Source organism: Octopus sinensis, linkage group LG1 (genome assembly GCF_006345805.1).
Source record: "Octopus sinensis linkage group LG1, ASM634580v1, whole genome shotgun sequence".
Taxonomy (NCBI): Eukaryota; Metazoa; Mollusca; class Cephalopoda; order Octopoda; family Octopodidae; genus Octopus; species Octopus sinensis.
Genome location: NC_042997.1, coordinates 40,314,521 through 40,332,020, shown reverse-complemented (window position 1 = coordinate 40,332,020; position 17,500 = coordinate 40,314,521). Strand labels below are relative to the sequence as shown.

The 17,500-nt window shown below is 36.3% G+C and overlaps 1 protein-coding gene across 1 annotated transcript in view; it reads right to left on the bottom strand.

The window, feature by feature from the left end:
* Positions 1 to 17,500, bottom strand: part of LOC115212385 (protein-glutamine gamma-glutamyltransferase K) — a 427,663-nt gene that overhangs the window by 408,998 nt on the left and 1,165 nt on the right. The window lies entirely within an intron of this gene.

The following is a 17,500-nucleotide window of genomic DNA, read 5'->3' as shown; positions in this document are numbered from 1 at the left end:
GATCCCGCGACTTAAAATTTCTGAGGATGTGAACTCACTTGTAATAATTATTGTTAGATGTGATTGAATAGATAAATAAATAGATAAATAAATCCATATCTAATGAACTGATACTTTTTACTTTAACCGTATTGCAGCTTGGGCAGAGAAAAAATGATATATACGAGGGTTGTCTCGAAAGCAATGCAAAAGTGGGCATATCTTTTATATTAACTGACAGAGGCCGCTGAAATTGCACGCGTTAGTAAAGTAATCTTTTCTCAATACAAGGATACTAATGAACATGGTTTTCAACACAAGCGATGAGTTTGCCCTGTCCTTGAACCTAACTAGTAAACCCTCTTTAAAAAAATTCAGTCGTGCATTATTGTACCCACTTCTTTACAGCCATTTTCACCGCATCAACATCATTAAATAATTGTCCAACTTTCATTGTGTGTTTCAACTCTCAACCGAAACGTAGTCCAATCGACGCGTCAACATTAATGGCCAATCAATACCCGTCCTCTTTTGACCTCCAGCTCATCTCCCTTCATTTGTTTCCGAGCCAGCAAAATGTTCTTCCTCTGACCTCCATCTTGCTAGCAGCTGTCTTTCTTTTTTGTCTTCTGCCACTCAAAGAACAGTCAGCATTTTCCACACAGTCTGATATGTAAACCTCAGCACCGTCCTCGAATGGTACTCGCTAGAACTATCAACCTGTTATCCTATATTGGTGGATCAAATCCTGTTACTAGGTGGTTTTCTTCTCCAAAGCCTCCACACATCCATTTTCACGCGAGACTGTCAGTTCAGTCAGTTATCTTCTTTGCCTCCTCTCGCCATATGAGTCCATTAGGTACCAAAGATGTTAGGACAACCTCGGGAAAGTGAAGTTTCCTTTGTAGCCCCGTCCTTGTCTCGCATGAAGAAGCTCTTCTAAATCTGGAGGGAAGAAGATGGTTTCTTCTCTCCCTGATCAGCTGAAAAGTTGGGGCTGATCTCGCATGCGTCTCTGTGTGTCGCTCTATCTCTCTCCTTCCCTCTCTCTCTCTCTCTCTCTCTCTCTCTCTCTCTCTCTCTCTCTCTCTCTCTCTCTCTCCCTGTCTCGTGTCAGTATGTTACTTTTTAACCCTAATTTATTTCACGATAGTATGTGTCTGTGTATTCTCGTCTGGTTCCTTCATACTTTATTCTGTAATTCATTTTAATGTTGTAATCATATATATATATATATATTTTTCTTTTCAACATATAACCAGTATTAATCTCTAGACTAATAATTATCTGAAAATGTTGCCAACAGATAGTAATGAAATTAATCAACGATAATAAGTTAAATTTTCATGAATAAGACATGATTACTTGCGAATACTATTTCCTCAGACGTCATTTGAGTCACCCTTTAGTAATACAGGATAACAATACAGTAAAATCAAGAGTCTCTTACAGAAGGAAGCTACTTGTTGATGTTAGGTAAATGAAAAAAAAAATTAAAAAGAAAGCAGAATCTTCAAAGTAGTTCTTAGATGAAGTACAAACTCAAATAAAAGTAATATCTAATAACCAACTTACTCGACCTACTTCAGTGGTATTTTCTTTTTTCTTTTTTTTTTGTGGCGGGATGTGGGTTCTTTTACAAGAAGTTCAGTGTACAATGGCACTGATTAATTATAAGCTACCAGACTAACTTAGTTAGATTCGAAAGCGCAAAGGAATTTGTTACTTTTACTGTACAACCTTTCTGAAAAAAGATTCTACATTTTAATTGGTTGTATTCTCAAATGGTTAAAGACATGAGTAATTCTTATTCTCGAACTGAATTAAATATTTTCCCATTGACATTTTAGTTCAAATGCAACGAAGAAATATGTAATATTTTTTTCCAGAAATAGAATGAGCTAGTAGTTGCTCAGGAAGAATGCAACTGGTGCTGGTTACGACAGAATTATAAAAGAATTACCGAAGCTATGGTTAGCCGTTTGCTTTTGCCACTTTTTAGTTTCCTACAAGCCATATTGGTAAATAACTGCTAATGCAAGCTATTTATTCTCACAGTTAGTGAGATGTGTCTTGAAGCTTTTTTAATACTTATGCAGATTGGTTGATTGAGTGCTGCTTTATAGCAGGACATATGCCTTCAGAAAGGCATAAATATAATATAATCTTATATTTTACTCCTCTGTTTATCCGCAACATTTTACTAATGTTAAAAAAATACACACCCAGAATGGTTGGTCAGAGATAGTCTTGAGAGAATGTCTTCGTACATAAATATTCATCATTTTCTAATAGTTGAAGCGTGTATTAAACAGATGCCATAACTTAAGGTTTTTTTTTAATATTCTAATTAAGCAAAGTTATGACAAGTTGAATTTAGCGTTTTGGGTAAGAAGATGATATCGTGCCAAAATATTCTAATAGTGTAACTGAATATCAAGTAATGGTTTGTAAGACAAGAGACTAAAGTCTTATCAATTCACTGTATACAGATGTTGACTTATTGGGGTAATGATTTGTTTTAACATCCATACTTTACTGTAAAACACTTTGGAGACTGAAGTTAAACAAAATTATTCATTCTGTCATTTCAACGAGATAAGGACAATAAAACGAATTGCTATATTTGAAAATGTCTAGCTGTTAACAACAGCAGTAGCTTAGAGTAACCATTTTGCTGTATATCCGTACAATACCAGCATAAAACACTTTAAGTACTATATTGGCACTGGTAATCCGTTGGTTACAACGATGAGTGTTCCAGTTGATCCGATCAACGGAACAGTCTTCTCGTGAAATTAACGTGCAGGTGGCTGAGCACTCCACAAACACACGTGCCCTTAATGTAGTTCTCAGGGGGATCCAGCGTGATACAGAATGTGACAAAACTGACCCTTTGAAATACAGGTACTACTCATTTTTTCCAGATAAGGGAACTGGAGCAACGTGAAATAAAGCGTCTTACTCAGTGCTCCGCCAGGAATCGAACTCACGGCCTTACGATCATGAACCGAATACCCAAACCACTAGGACACGTCAATTCACAGTCGATACCACAATATATATATATTTATATATATATTCCTTTACTACCCAGAAGGGGCTAAACACAGAGGGGACAAACAAGGACAGACAAACGGATTAAGTCGATTACATCGACCCAGTGCGAAACTGGTACTTTATTTATCGACCCCGAGAGGATGAAAGGCAAAGTCGACCTCGGCGGAATTTGAACTCACAACGTAACGACAGGCGAAATACCGCTAAGCATTTCGCTCGGCGCGCTAACGTTTCTGCCAGCTCGCCGCCATATATATTTATATATACTCATGCGACTAGTAAAGGCATACTATAAACAATAAAGCATATAATAAAAATTCCTGATTTTACTATATGAGGGGTACAGTTTGTTCCTGCAACAAATTTCAAACGATATAGTGGCTACCTCTGTAGAATTTCCCATCCCCAGACACCCAGATATAAAGAGCCACACCTTCCCATATGCTACAACACTATACTTATACTATCATTACAACGTAATCTATAGAAACTCAAAAACATATCACTCCTTAAAACTCTATAACTAGTCTCAGCTCGAGAGCAGCGGCTATGCTGGAGCACCGCCGTTGGCTTTACTACGTCTTCACTACTTGAAACCTCCGCTGATATGTAACATGATGAATGAGGGAGTGTGACGCTGCTACCCTCAACTGCGTTTCCTACCGTTAGGTAGGCTCATCCGGAACTTTTGACAGGAGGAGATCCAGTTTTGTTTATGCTCAAAACCAATGACAGAACAGCAGCTTGTCATTCTCAGACCCCGTCCACCTTGTTCCCTTTACTGTGGCAACCACCAAATAAATATACAGTAATACTGGGATGTAGGGAACAGTTAAGAAAAGAACAGTTACCGCATGCGATATTTCACTTCATGGCAAAATACGAGACTGGACTAAGTGGGAACATGATGTATCTGGATTACTGCATCTGTGCATCTATCTACGTCAACGAATTCCACGTAAATCAGCAACAGTAGTAGCAGTAGTGGTGATTGTGGTGGTTTTGAGATTTCCGTACCTACCCTGTCTCTATTATACGAAGAAGTCTGCTGCTGAAAAATGAGAACAATTCATAATGTAATCGATGTCTTCTCTCGGTTTCGATTTCTCTTCATTTACACAGATAATGCCCTTTAGTTAAAGCACGAATGTCACACCATCTCATTTACTCACTTCGTAAGCTTAAAGCTAACATAAAAATCAATTCACAGTACTATTAGAGCAACTACCTTATAGCCACCTTAACTCTTGCAAGAATATCATTATTGTTATTCACTTGCATGAAAATTAGCGTAAAATTTGTAACGATTATTTTATTTGCTAAAATGTGGTGGTTGGTATTGGGTTATGCAATAAATTCCTTTGTTCTTTGGGGTATTTCCTCCACACTATTTTATTTACAACTTTTGTTTATCGTTTCAGAAATATGACGATGGAGTGACAAGTAGAAAAAAATTGAACAAATCTATCAGACAGCCCAATATTTCTCATTTACTTCACTTAGATTTGAACTTGCTTTTATCTATAACAATTTATTATTCGATCTATCAATGAATATTTACTAAGCTAAAGTGTCACGAATGGAGACGTAATTATCTTCTTAAATGCTCACTTTAATGCGTACGAAATCCTGATCATTTTTTTAAAAAATACATCTCCAAGCCTACTCGCCATAGGATTAGAATTCAACACTGCATGTCAATGAAATACTTCTTAATTATACAGCTCCACGGCTGATTAATGCAGTAAGAGCCTCCGCTTTAATGTTAGTTGGATTGAACAAGCATGAGTTAAGTACCTTGATCACGGGCACAGTGCAACCACAAAACAACTTTTCCATCTCTGGTAAGCTGATACTTTCTTCATTTTGCCAATTACTTCGAAATAATTCATTCTAGAATATAATTATGAGACTTCTTTGCGCTGCGATAAACAAACCGAAAACCAGTATTGACCATTTCCTGTAAAATATTCGCTAAGATGAAAGGGAAAGCAAACGTAAACTACTTTTAGGACAGCAAGATACTTAAAGCTGTAAAACCTACATTATAAGAATAGCCATTGCTTGGCCATGTGTTGAACGAGTTGACCTAGGGGTAAGACATCACCACTTGTCTATCTCATGACACTAGATTCAAATTGGATAGGTGTCGACTTTGCCTTTTACATTCTACGGTGTATAATACAAGGGCTCCTTAGCCGTAGTGAAGGCAATCTATCTTAGGAGATAACCTTACAATAAATCACTGGGTCCGTAGCTTAGAAATACTGGGTTGACGTCCAGCGGGAACAGCTTTGTTTCATGGAGGAGGAAAGATCTTCTTTAGTACTTGGTTGTACAATGCTTTCCAATGTGTGTAGTAGTGGCGCGCGCACACATTATTAGCCATTTGAAAAGACTATGAAAGTCTCGACCACGGTCGAACAATGATGATGATGATTGGAATACACTCTGGCCTTTCAGAGAGATTCCAAATCAAATAAAACAGATTGCTTTACCAAAACCTTCGATAAAGAATGCCACAGAATAGTTGAGATGAGCGCCTGGGGATTCTAATTAAAGAAACAGTTTCGATTTATGATGGAATTCACTTGTGTAGCCCCAACATATGAGAAAGGCATTAAAGTCACGATCTTTTCTCTGTTCTATAAATCTCTGACATTGTGACAACACAAGAAATATTTACTTGATAACCAACAACTCATTCGTGTTCTTTTTCTCTCTCTTTTCAAATAATAAAAAGTTCTTTAAAATAAACAACACAAACGTTGAGATAACGTTATCTATCATATGAATAGGTGTTAATTGTTCGCCATCGTGAAAGACCGAAAGACTATGCATATTTATATACATGTTTGTGTGCGCATGTGTGTGTGTGTGTGGAGGGGAGGGGAGGGGGGAGCGCTTTCAGGATATCTATGTGACTACGCTGAACTCAATCTCAATATCCAGTTATTATCCACAACTATTTTTGGGCTCCCATACTCCTCCCAGAACCAACGGTGTGGTGTAGAAACGGAATATTTTGGCCATTATCAAGTAACACTTCCTACTACCTATTCTTAGCCGATATCTGCCAGCAATAGTTCTTTACTCCTAACCCATCAGAAACTGGTACATAGATTAGTGAAAACCACTTCTAAGGTATGTTCCCGCTCATCTCTTCCACAACGAAAACTCTAACTCCAAACTCTCAAATCGTTTTCAACCATATCTGTGTTGCAGATGTACGAGCGAAAGACAAGCCTAAAAGCATCACCTGTAAAATGTTGAACAGCTTTTACACACTACTGCAGAAACTTTAAAATTATCACTTGAAACACTAACTTTATACACATACAATCTACAGCCAACTGGCCCACTAGCTTCACAAAATAGCCGATCTTAGCCAACTTGACACAATCACCTGTCTTTCTATTTCTCAAACACCGTGACTCCGTATGTAGTACTTCTGCTGAACCTCCCCCGCCCAGTAGTAACTGAATTTCACACACCACGCACACAAGACAAAATCTTCCACTCTCCACTCCGTTACGTTCACCACCAATACGTAAAAATAAACGCCGTGTGCGAAAGTACCTCCAATAACTTCAAACGAACAAAGCCACTGACCTAGGAGTAAGACATCACCACTTGTCTATCTCATGACACTGGATTCAAATTGAATAGGTGTCAACTTTGCCTTTTACATTCTACGGTTAATTAAAACAAATGTTTGGAATACACTCTGGCCTTTCAGAGAGATTCCAAATCAAATAAAACAGATTGCTTTACCAAAACCTTCGATAAAGAATGCCACAAAACCTTCGATAAAGAATGCCTGGGGATTCTAATTAAAGAATCAAGATTTATCCAGATCTTTGAACACGTAGTACAGTTGGACCAATTCCCACTAAGGTCAACCTATTTACTGTTACTTTAACAAAGCTAATCTTATGTGGACCATAACAACTTTCATTCCTCCCTAAACTTCCAATCAATATTTCGTCAATAAAAACGTCAATCTTGTCTTCTTTAACAATGTACAATCAGTAGACAAATCAAAGACATAATACTGTACCTCACCGTCACCAGCCGTAGACAACATGTCATTAAAATCATCTTCTAATTACTACAGTTTCTAGGTCATATGAAATCTTCGATAATCTCTCTTGGCGATATCACATTCATAAAATAACTAAAGTTACATCCGATAAATTAGCCTTCATTTTCAGAGCCAGAAAATATTTTAGATCCCAACATTTCTTGACTATTACAAAACTGAAGTGAGACCAGACCCACAAAAGAATACTACTCGTGCATCTAGTACACTTGCTTCCACACACACGGACATACAATATCGCATTAAAAAAAAGGCAACCCGGCTGGTTGGTATGGAGTAGCTAACCGTTACACTTCAATCCATAAGCCTCAGACATAAGCTTCAAACTTGGTGGTCGCTTACAACCTGCAGTCAAGCTCATTCCACACATTTGCTTCTATTCATCATCGTCACTATATTCTTGCTCCCCAACCCTTGTTCAAATTATCTTGCCTTATTCTTCCTCCTCATAGCGTCAGCCATCTGGAATTCTCTGTCAACATTTTACCCGCAGTCGGCAGCCTGCAGCTGGTCTAGATCAGTGGTTCTCATTCTCTTTTCATATATGAACCCCTTTGATTACTATTTAAAATTTAGCCATTCAGCCATAAAATCTAGCCATAGCCATTCAGTGTTTAAAAACTGTAGAGGCGCGCGGCTTAGTGGTTAGGGTGTCAGCATCATGATCGTAAGATTATGTTCTTGAGCAAAACACTTCCTTTCACGTTGCTCCAGTCCACTCAGCTGGCAAAAAGGAGTAATGCTGTGATGGACTGGAGTCCCGTCCAGCTGGGGAACACATACGCCACAGAAACCGGGAAATCGGACCCATGACCCTGGCTAGGCTTGAAAAGGGTGACGTTTAAAAATTAGTTTTATAGGTACTTTCAAAATTCTTATTTTGTTTTTCATTTATTCACTTGTGTAGGTTTGCAAAAGCACTCTCTAACAGAACGTGGTTCAGTGGCCAGAAACATGTTAAACTATGTAAAACATTAGAAAAAGAAGCCAAACCGTTTCTTACAATGAATATATCTTATGCAAGACTTTTTCATGCACCCTTTAAATACTACTGTGGATCCCCAATTTAGATCTCAGGGGATCATATGAACCCTCAATGAGAACCACTGGTCTTGATGAATATGAACTGCATCGATCTCACAAGCTTCAGAGAGGCTGTGAAGACCAAGGGCCAGTGCATTTTTCCTTCTGAGAAAACCATCAAAATATCTCACAACAGCATTAAAAGTTGCGTAATAAACACAGCTTGTTTATATTTATAAACTCTGTCTTAGGTTTAGCAGCGAATTGTGTCTTCGCATTTATATGTTTAGATTATGTTAAAAAGACTTTTAAAACTCCCCAGGAAAGTAAAAAATTATCGATTTGTTTCTTGTTTATGCGTAATTTGTCTCTCATGTAAAGTGTTATGTATGCAGAAATTGTAGTTTATAATCAACGCTTTTACAAATTTCAAATATATGTGTTAGCATGGATGCATGCGTATGTTGTGTGTGTGTGTTTGAGTGTGTGTGCGAGTGTATGTGTTTGCATGTGTGTATGTGTTTGCATGTGTGTATGCGCGCGTGTGTGTAAGTGTATGTGTGTGTGTGTGTGTGTGTGTGAGTATGTGTTTGTGTGTGTGTGCTTGTGTGAGGGCATCATGAGCATAACAATTAGTTTTTAATGAGGAGTGTTCCCAACAAGAGAAGCAACGTTGAATAAAATAAAACAAATTTAAATACGATGGAATTCTAACTGGCTTCATTCAGTTCAAGTACATAGAAACATCAGCTGCATTCACTTAAAACAACAGAAATATTTTAACAGCGAAAGAAAATATACGAGCTAGACGTATCTCAAGTTGTTTTCCTCAATATATCAATAACTACTTTTTGTCATGCATAATAATAATTACAATACTGGTGAAAAAAATATATATAAAGTTCGCTTGAAACAAGAATTTTCTTCTTGGCAACAGGTGGTGAATAGATAGAATGTGACATAAAGCACAAAAGATTAGTTGATGCTTCTAGCGAATGCAGTTCGGAAGTTTTTATCCGTTTTCAAGCTTAGATACTTGAAGTGAAAGAAGTAGAAAATAAACTGAGAGGGAAAGTCATTCATAGTAGGGCATTTCATGTGAGCTGTAGCACTTTGTTATGTGGGAGTGTGGTAATATGTAAAGAAGAGTATTGTTAACTTCTGCTGTTTTTTTCATCATACGAAATATGCGGAAAGTATTTAGTTGTATTGCCCCAGTCTTCCTATTAGTTAAGAAGATACTGATATTTTTCCATGATTTAACCTGAATGGATTATTATTTAAGGTAGTTCGGCATCGCAATCAATCAAATTATGAGGAAAATGAGAATAATTACTGGTGTGTAATTGAAGGTCATCCAAAAGACTTGTAATTGAATTTACTCATCATGAAGTGAAAGCATTGAATAGATAGTAATTTGGCGGGTGTGGTTAAAGCGGCTGTGTGTTGTTAAACACAAAACTTTGTAAATATTTTCAACGTAAACATTTTATAATAGTAGTTCTGCAGAGAAGCAATCTATGAGAATGGAGAGAAAGGAATTCTTCGTTAAACTGTGTTTGCTAGAATAATTATATTTGGTGATACATGAGAAGTCTCATACGAAATGCTAATTTTCCTACATCACGCTACAATAACCGTTTGCGATGATCAATAAAAGCCGAATGATAATTTACCTACATACTTCTGATGCAAAGGTGTGTGGCCCAGTGGTTAGAGGTGTTACAATCAGGAGATTGCAATCGTGGCATTTCCAATGGCGTATGGTGTCCTTGAGTAAAAAATCATTTCACGTTGCTCCAAACCACTCTGCTAAAAAATAGTAACCCTGGATCGAGCTTGCATTCCGTTCAGGGCTTATTGTGATCCCGGTGACTTATTCGCCATAGAAATCAAATAACCAGTCCTACGAATCCTAGGATCGAAACAATAATGTCCGGAAGATCTACTTTACACACACACACACACACACACACACACACACACACACACACACACACACACACACACACACATCGTCAGTAAATCATAAATCCGAAAGAAAAGCACATTCCCTAAGTTATAGCGCAGTAGAGTAAATAGGTAAAGATAATTATGGCCGGCCTATGTGGTAACTCTGGACTTCGCATCCATAAAGCACTTAGCTTTACGGCGTTTCTACGGACCCTAATCGCCGATGACCAATAACCTCCATCCACTTTGAAGAGCGGTTATGGACCGCCGGCCATTAGGGTCTGAATAAACCTCGTGAAGCTGAGTCCTTTATGGACGTGAAACCCAGGGTAGATCTATAGACCGGCCATAACTAACTTATATATATATATATATATATATATATATATATATATATATGCATGTAAAATGATATGTGACAATTATTCGGTTGCCATAATAAAACTCCGAGTTTCGGATGTCGGGGCAGAAATCTGCTCCGGCATCTCTTTAGTTATTCTGTTGTCATACTATTACTATTAAGATATATATATATATAGTCTGTTCTGTTATTCTTTTAAGGGTTTCAGTCATTTCAGTGTGGTCATACTGGAGCAATGCTTGGAAGAGTTTTAGTTGATTATATCAATTCTAGTAATTTGTCTAATACTGTTTTACTGAAGATGTGAAATGCAATCCATGATACAAAGACGGATAACGAGGTTGTAACTAGATACTGCAAAGTATTTTTGTTCGCCGCACCGATTTGTTTGCTCCATGCCGATATACACACGCAAATATATGTGAGTGTATGTATATTCGCATATATATATATATATATATTATATATATATATATATATATATATATTTGTATGTATCTACGTACATACATATACGCGCGTGACGGGCTTCGGCATAGTTTCCATCCACCAAATTTTACACAGATGTTTGTCAGACATGAAGCTAATTTAGAAATCAGTCTTTTCTTACTCTTGAACATGGAACGATGCGGTTGCGAAGTGAACTGGTTAGCCACAAGGCAACATTGAATGATCACCGCTAGCAAGTAGAATGTACTATTTGGGGTGAGAGGGTCTTGTAATTTGGAGTCGAATAAATGAAATGTCGCACAACCGACTCTTAAATGATTTATATTTAATATATGGTTTTATAAATATACATATTCATATTCATATATATATATATATATTATATATATATATTATATATATATATATATATATATATATATACATGTATACGTATATAATAATATATAATACACACACACACATATACACATATACACTCATATAATATATATACACTTAAATAGTTGTATATATATATATATATATATATACATACATGCGTGTGTATGCGTGTGTGTGTGTGTGTGTGTGTGTGTGTGTGTGTGTGTGTGTGTGTGTGTGTGTGTGTGTGTGTGTGTGTGTGTAAGTAAAGAACATTCTGATAAGGATAATTTATCGGAGTGTCAAGTCGCAATTCGTAGAAATGGGTAAATCTTTAATCATTATGTCGAAAAATTGCATAAATAATCTGATTTCCCAATGCTGTTGAAGAAAAATTTGATATATTATCTATGAATAAGGTAGGGTTATTGCATTACATGAACACGATTTCAAAACTGTGTTCCTGTGATAGGAAGTAGTGAACTTGTATGTAAATATATGTTGAAGTCTGTGTAATACGCATACTTTCTGTTCTTACTGTATTGAGTTTTACAACTCACTATACTTGTTTCCATTTATAGCACTATAAACGAATACGAAACTTTGGAACCATTTGTGCAATAATTCCATATTCTAACAACTCTACCAGGTCAGTAATATTTATTTATAAAGGCGAATAAATGACAGTGAAAATAGCATGAGAAGGCGGAATATATGTGGTTGACAGCTTAAACTTATTTTGCTCTGATGCTAAAAACTTTTTGGAATGGGGAAAATTAATAAAATTCTCAAGAAATAACTTTATTTTTGGCTAGGACTAATACTTGTTATATTGAGAAGGAATTCCAGTTGTTTGAATCTAAGACTTTGCTTCAATGAATTTATTCTATCTCTTATGATGAGAGGAATAATTTTGCAACATAGAAACAAGAATAGAAATTTGCAGAAGGAGACAGTTTATTGGATCGACCTTACTACTTTAATCGTATTTTCTCGAACCAACGAGATGTAGTGGTCACTTGACCTGCAAGAAACAGGTGCTAAATCTCACTGTTTTTAAATATGGAAGGAAATGTGCCAAATTTGGGATTGAAATCTACACCAATGCCAGAACGGGACAACGCTGCATAGTGCCAAAGATCCCAGCAATGCCATCACGCTTCAGGACCAGCTTCTGCAACAGCCTGGGTTTCAAGGGCCCACAGCTTTTTAATATTCTCCCAAAGAGTCGGAGGAACTTGCACAAAGTAGATGTAGGGGTTTTTAAATCAAAACTGGACCTCTTCCTGTCGAGAGTCCCAGATAAACCAACCTTACGGCAAGAGGTGCAAATGATGGTAGCTATATCAAACTCCATGCTTCACTAAGTGTCACATATTAGAGGAGGCTCTTAGTAATAACAGTGTAGCAAAACGGCGGTGCATCAGCATGGCCGCAGCTCTGAGCTGAAACTAGAGAGGAAAGAAAAATGGGAAAGACATTGAAATTATGAAGCTCCAAATATTTTCATAAAGACGAGAAGATGACAGCCGAAAGGCTTTTGATTTAAGTCTGCGCAATCAGAGCTGACCTAGTGCAAGACAATAATTTAAAAAACGAACGACTGATATTTATTTTCTCACCTTACTCACTGATGAAAGAAAAGTGAAATCAACTAGCATGGAACTGGAACTCGGAACTTAAAGAGACGAACATTTATGCTTTATCAGTCTTTCCAGTTCATCTTTCAACAAGGTGGATAATTGACTCTGCTGTCAGAATTTGAACTCAAAATATTAATTCACTATATAATATAAAATCAGCTAACTTGCTAGATTTTTGGCAAAAAAAAAATCAATGAAAGATAAAGCACCATACCACTCTGTATTAACTTATATAATGAGGTTGGTACATAGGTTGAATCGTTAGAGTGTCGGACAAAATGCCTAGCAGTATTTCTTTCGGATCTTTACATTCTAAATTCAAATACAGCTAAAATTGGTTAAATACCAAAAAATATCAGATAAGAACTGGAGGCGATATAATTGACTACATCCCTCGCTTTCAAATTTCTGGTTTTGTGCCTCCATTAGACACAGTTAACTAGTGTGATACCTAGAGGTTGTAATCATTGTTTAACGAGTAAATGAGTTTATCAACCAAGTGTAATTACTTCTAACAAGAACATATTCAATCGTAAACGCCTGATGTAAAGATCTAATTTGTAGCTAAACGTCAAAAAGTTTATTAAATAAGAAGTTATATAAATTATAACAACAATCGATGTTGCTTCCCTGTGGTGACTCGAGATTTTATTGCCGGTTTGAGGTAAAAATGATGTAAACTAAAAGTTCTCTATGCTGCCGATCGTCTTGGAATTGTAGATGTTAAGAAGCAAAAATATTTACTATGCCTTTGTCTCTGAAATATTAAAGAACACAATTACGATGCAATTTGTCTATTTGAAAACGATATTTTCGCTCAAGGAATAATCAGTAGGAAAATATAAAATTTCGCTAATGATGGGTATTATAGCTAAATGGGAGGTTTATAATTACTTAATGTTTGTTGTTGCAAATTGGAGCAACACCAGTTTAAACAAATTTCAATACACGTTCTGACTACTTTTTCCCCTTTATTCCGATATATATATGTAATCCCCTTCACAACACACACACACACACACACACACACACACACACATACACACACACACACTCACACTCCTATCTCGTTACTTATAAAGCATCTAGTGTTGTTCTTAATTTTCATTTTATATTTGTAGTTAAATTCTCATTGCTATCAGTAGTTAGTCAGAAATGGTTGATATTCGAATTGGACTACTTCAAGAAGTGGTCTGTCTGTGAAATGTAAACTGGCAGGAAACCTTTAGAGGAATGGCATTCTCCAAAGAAGTGCTCAGGATAGTCCGGAGAGTAAGTTTAGCAACAAAAGAGGCTAGTTCATCGAGTGGATCCTAGTGAGGGTGGTACACAATTTACCACTTCAAAGGAACAGAAATTATAGTAGTAGTAGTAGTAGTAGTAGTAGTAGTAGTAGTAGTAGTAGTAGTAGAGTGATAGAATGACGGAGTCTATTCAATGCTTCGATGTTTTTTTTATAATTACATTGTCCAAGAGAAAGTGTTTTAGGTAAGATAGGATTGGTGTTTAACATAGACTTCTAAGTGTTGATATATATAGACAAAATGTAAGCTGAGAGGAAGATCATTCCAGCAAAGAACTGAGTGCGGGATTCTGTGTGTAATACGGTAGGGATATTGGACATTGGAGCGGCTCAGGATAAAATTCCTCAAAGCGGTGCCCCACCATGGCCGCAGTCTGATGAGTGAAACTCGTAAAAGATAAAAGACAGATGTCATTTAGCAGATATGTAATTCTTTTCTAACCAAAATGCATTCTTTACATATGTTAAAATAACACACAACACAACAATGTTTATACTCATAAACACCGCACCCTCAGAAACTTTACAAGTAATAAACTTCCTAATCTCTACTTATTCATGACGGCTGCGCATCAACAGAATGACAAAAATTCCTTCTGAAAGTAGAAACTTCCTTTTTGCAAGTTCTTCATAGCTCTTGATATTCTACAAAATAGTCGTGCAAGCACTCTTTACTTACTTGTTTCAGTCATTTGACTGTGGCCATGCTGGAGCACCGCCTTTCGTCGAGCAAATCGACCCCAGGACTTATTCTTTTTGTAAGCTCAGTACTTATTCTATTGGCCGAACCGCTAAGTGACAGGGACATAAACACACCAGCATCGGCTGTCAAGCAATGATAGGGGGACAAACACACACACACGAATATATATATATATACATATATACGACGGGCTTCTTTCAGTTTCCGTCTACCAAATCCATTTACAAGGCATTGGTCGGCCCAGCGCTATAGCAGAAGACACTTGCCCAAGATGCCACGCGGTAGGACTGAACCTGGAACCATGTAGTTGGTAAGCAAGCTACTGACCACACAGCCACGATTTTTTTTTTGCCAGGCACTACTAATAAACGCTTTGTTAACAAAATTATTAAGGGATGTGATATATCTAAATATTTATAGCAACCACCGGTAGCTATTGTTTAGAGAGCGGGAGGGAGGGAGATAGAAAGAGAGAGAGAGAGAGGATGTGAGCAAATACCATAAATCTTTTCTAAAAATTATCTTAAGGTATGGAATTACAACCCAAATATTTCTCCAGAACCTAGAATTACTGTAAATAGAACTACAAATTTCCTAAATCCCTTTTTACTAGAGAAGCAGTGGAGTGGGGGATGATGGGGTGGTGGTGATTACAAGTAAATGCAATCATATCATTAAGAGGATCGCTTAGCAAAGACGTGGTTCCGGCTTCGGGTCTACTGAGTAGAACAATGAGAAAGAGTTTTTCAACTGTTGTCAGTTCAGAAAGTGATGAATACACTCTGGGTAAAATTTTAAAGATGGAAACTATCCTGAAGCCTACCATAGATAATAGTCTATAGGCTGAATGAAAGTGGTATATAAACGGGCTCTTAGCTTAATGAAGATACTTCAAAACTGGTTGAGAATGGTCTTTAGGTGTATAAGCTGGGGAAAAACGGACTATACATTACATGAAAAATGGTTTGCAGTCAGAAGGCGAAACGTTCCTTTGGGAAGACGGCCTTCAACAGTATTCAATTATATTGATTCTCGTCCTTAATGATTGATAAAATGAATAGCAGACAGTTCACCGAATGCCTATATTTATAAGGGTTACCTCCCTTCATAGATTTTGTCTTTTTTTTTTTACAGTAGTCTGTACTTAGAAGTCCCACAAAGTAATTTATACTGATTTGCACCAGTATACACAAACAGGAATGAACACACACATACACATCAGTATATATTATATATATATATATATATCTATATATATATATATATATATTATATATTATATATATATATATAATATTAGCCACATTCAAATGGTTAATGTCCCTTTTGTTATATATATATATATATATATATATATCTATATATATATATATATATATATATAAACCATACACACACTCTTACTCTCACACACATGCACATGTACACATGTCGGGTCTGCGTACAATTTCAGGGTACTACTTAAGAAGATTGGCCCCGGTGCGCGCATTCGCGTACTCGCGCATCCGCGCTAGCTAGTCGTGACTAGTCGATCGTACAACGACGACCTAGCAAAGTAAATAAAACTTACAATACATAATTTTTTACACAAAGTAAATAATCTTTTTAAATAAAGTAAATAAAACACAAAAACACAAAGTAAATAATTTTTTTAAACAAAGTAAATAAAACAAAAACACAAAGTAAGGATCGACCAGTCACGACTAGCTAGAGCGGATGCGCGAGTACGCGAGTGCGCGCACCGGGACCACTCTTCTTAAGTAGTACCCAATTTCTGTCGAGAAATTTCATTTACAAATCGCGAACATTAGTCAACCCGAAGGTATCAGAAAAATTAATTTCTCACGTATTGAAATTGAACCCGTAATCATGTGGATGCAAATCGATCTTCTTAACTACTCATTCGCCACTTCCATCAATAGATGTAGAGCCGTATCCGACCTATAAGGACGTTGCTCATCCCAAGCTAGCGTCTAACTTAATTGCTTTATGGCAGTGGCGGTAAACGTTTAAATAATAGATCAGTGAAACAGCTGATTGCAAAACCCGCATCGGATTGTACAATGCGCACGCCTTTCTCTTTCCACCCTCTTCCTTACAATCATCTCGTTCGCACTCTCTCCCTCCCTCCCTACCCCTCTCTCTCACTCTCCCATTCTCTCTCTCACTCTCTTTCTCTCGCTTTCCTCCACTCTCTGCATTCATATGGAACCACATCTGCTTTTAAATATGCATGTAAACTTTGCATTTATGTCGGATTACAGTGTGTGTGTGCATATGTGTATGTGTTTATTATACATATATATATATATTTTTTATATATATTATATATATTTATTATACATATATATATATATATATATATATATATCTATATTTAGATATATATATTATATATATATATATATTTTATATACATATATATATATATATATATATATATATAAAAATATATATATATATAAATATATATATATGTATATATAAACACATACACACACATATATATATTATATAAATATATATATAAATATATATATATATATATATATATATATAA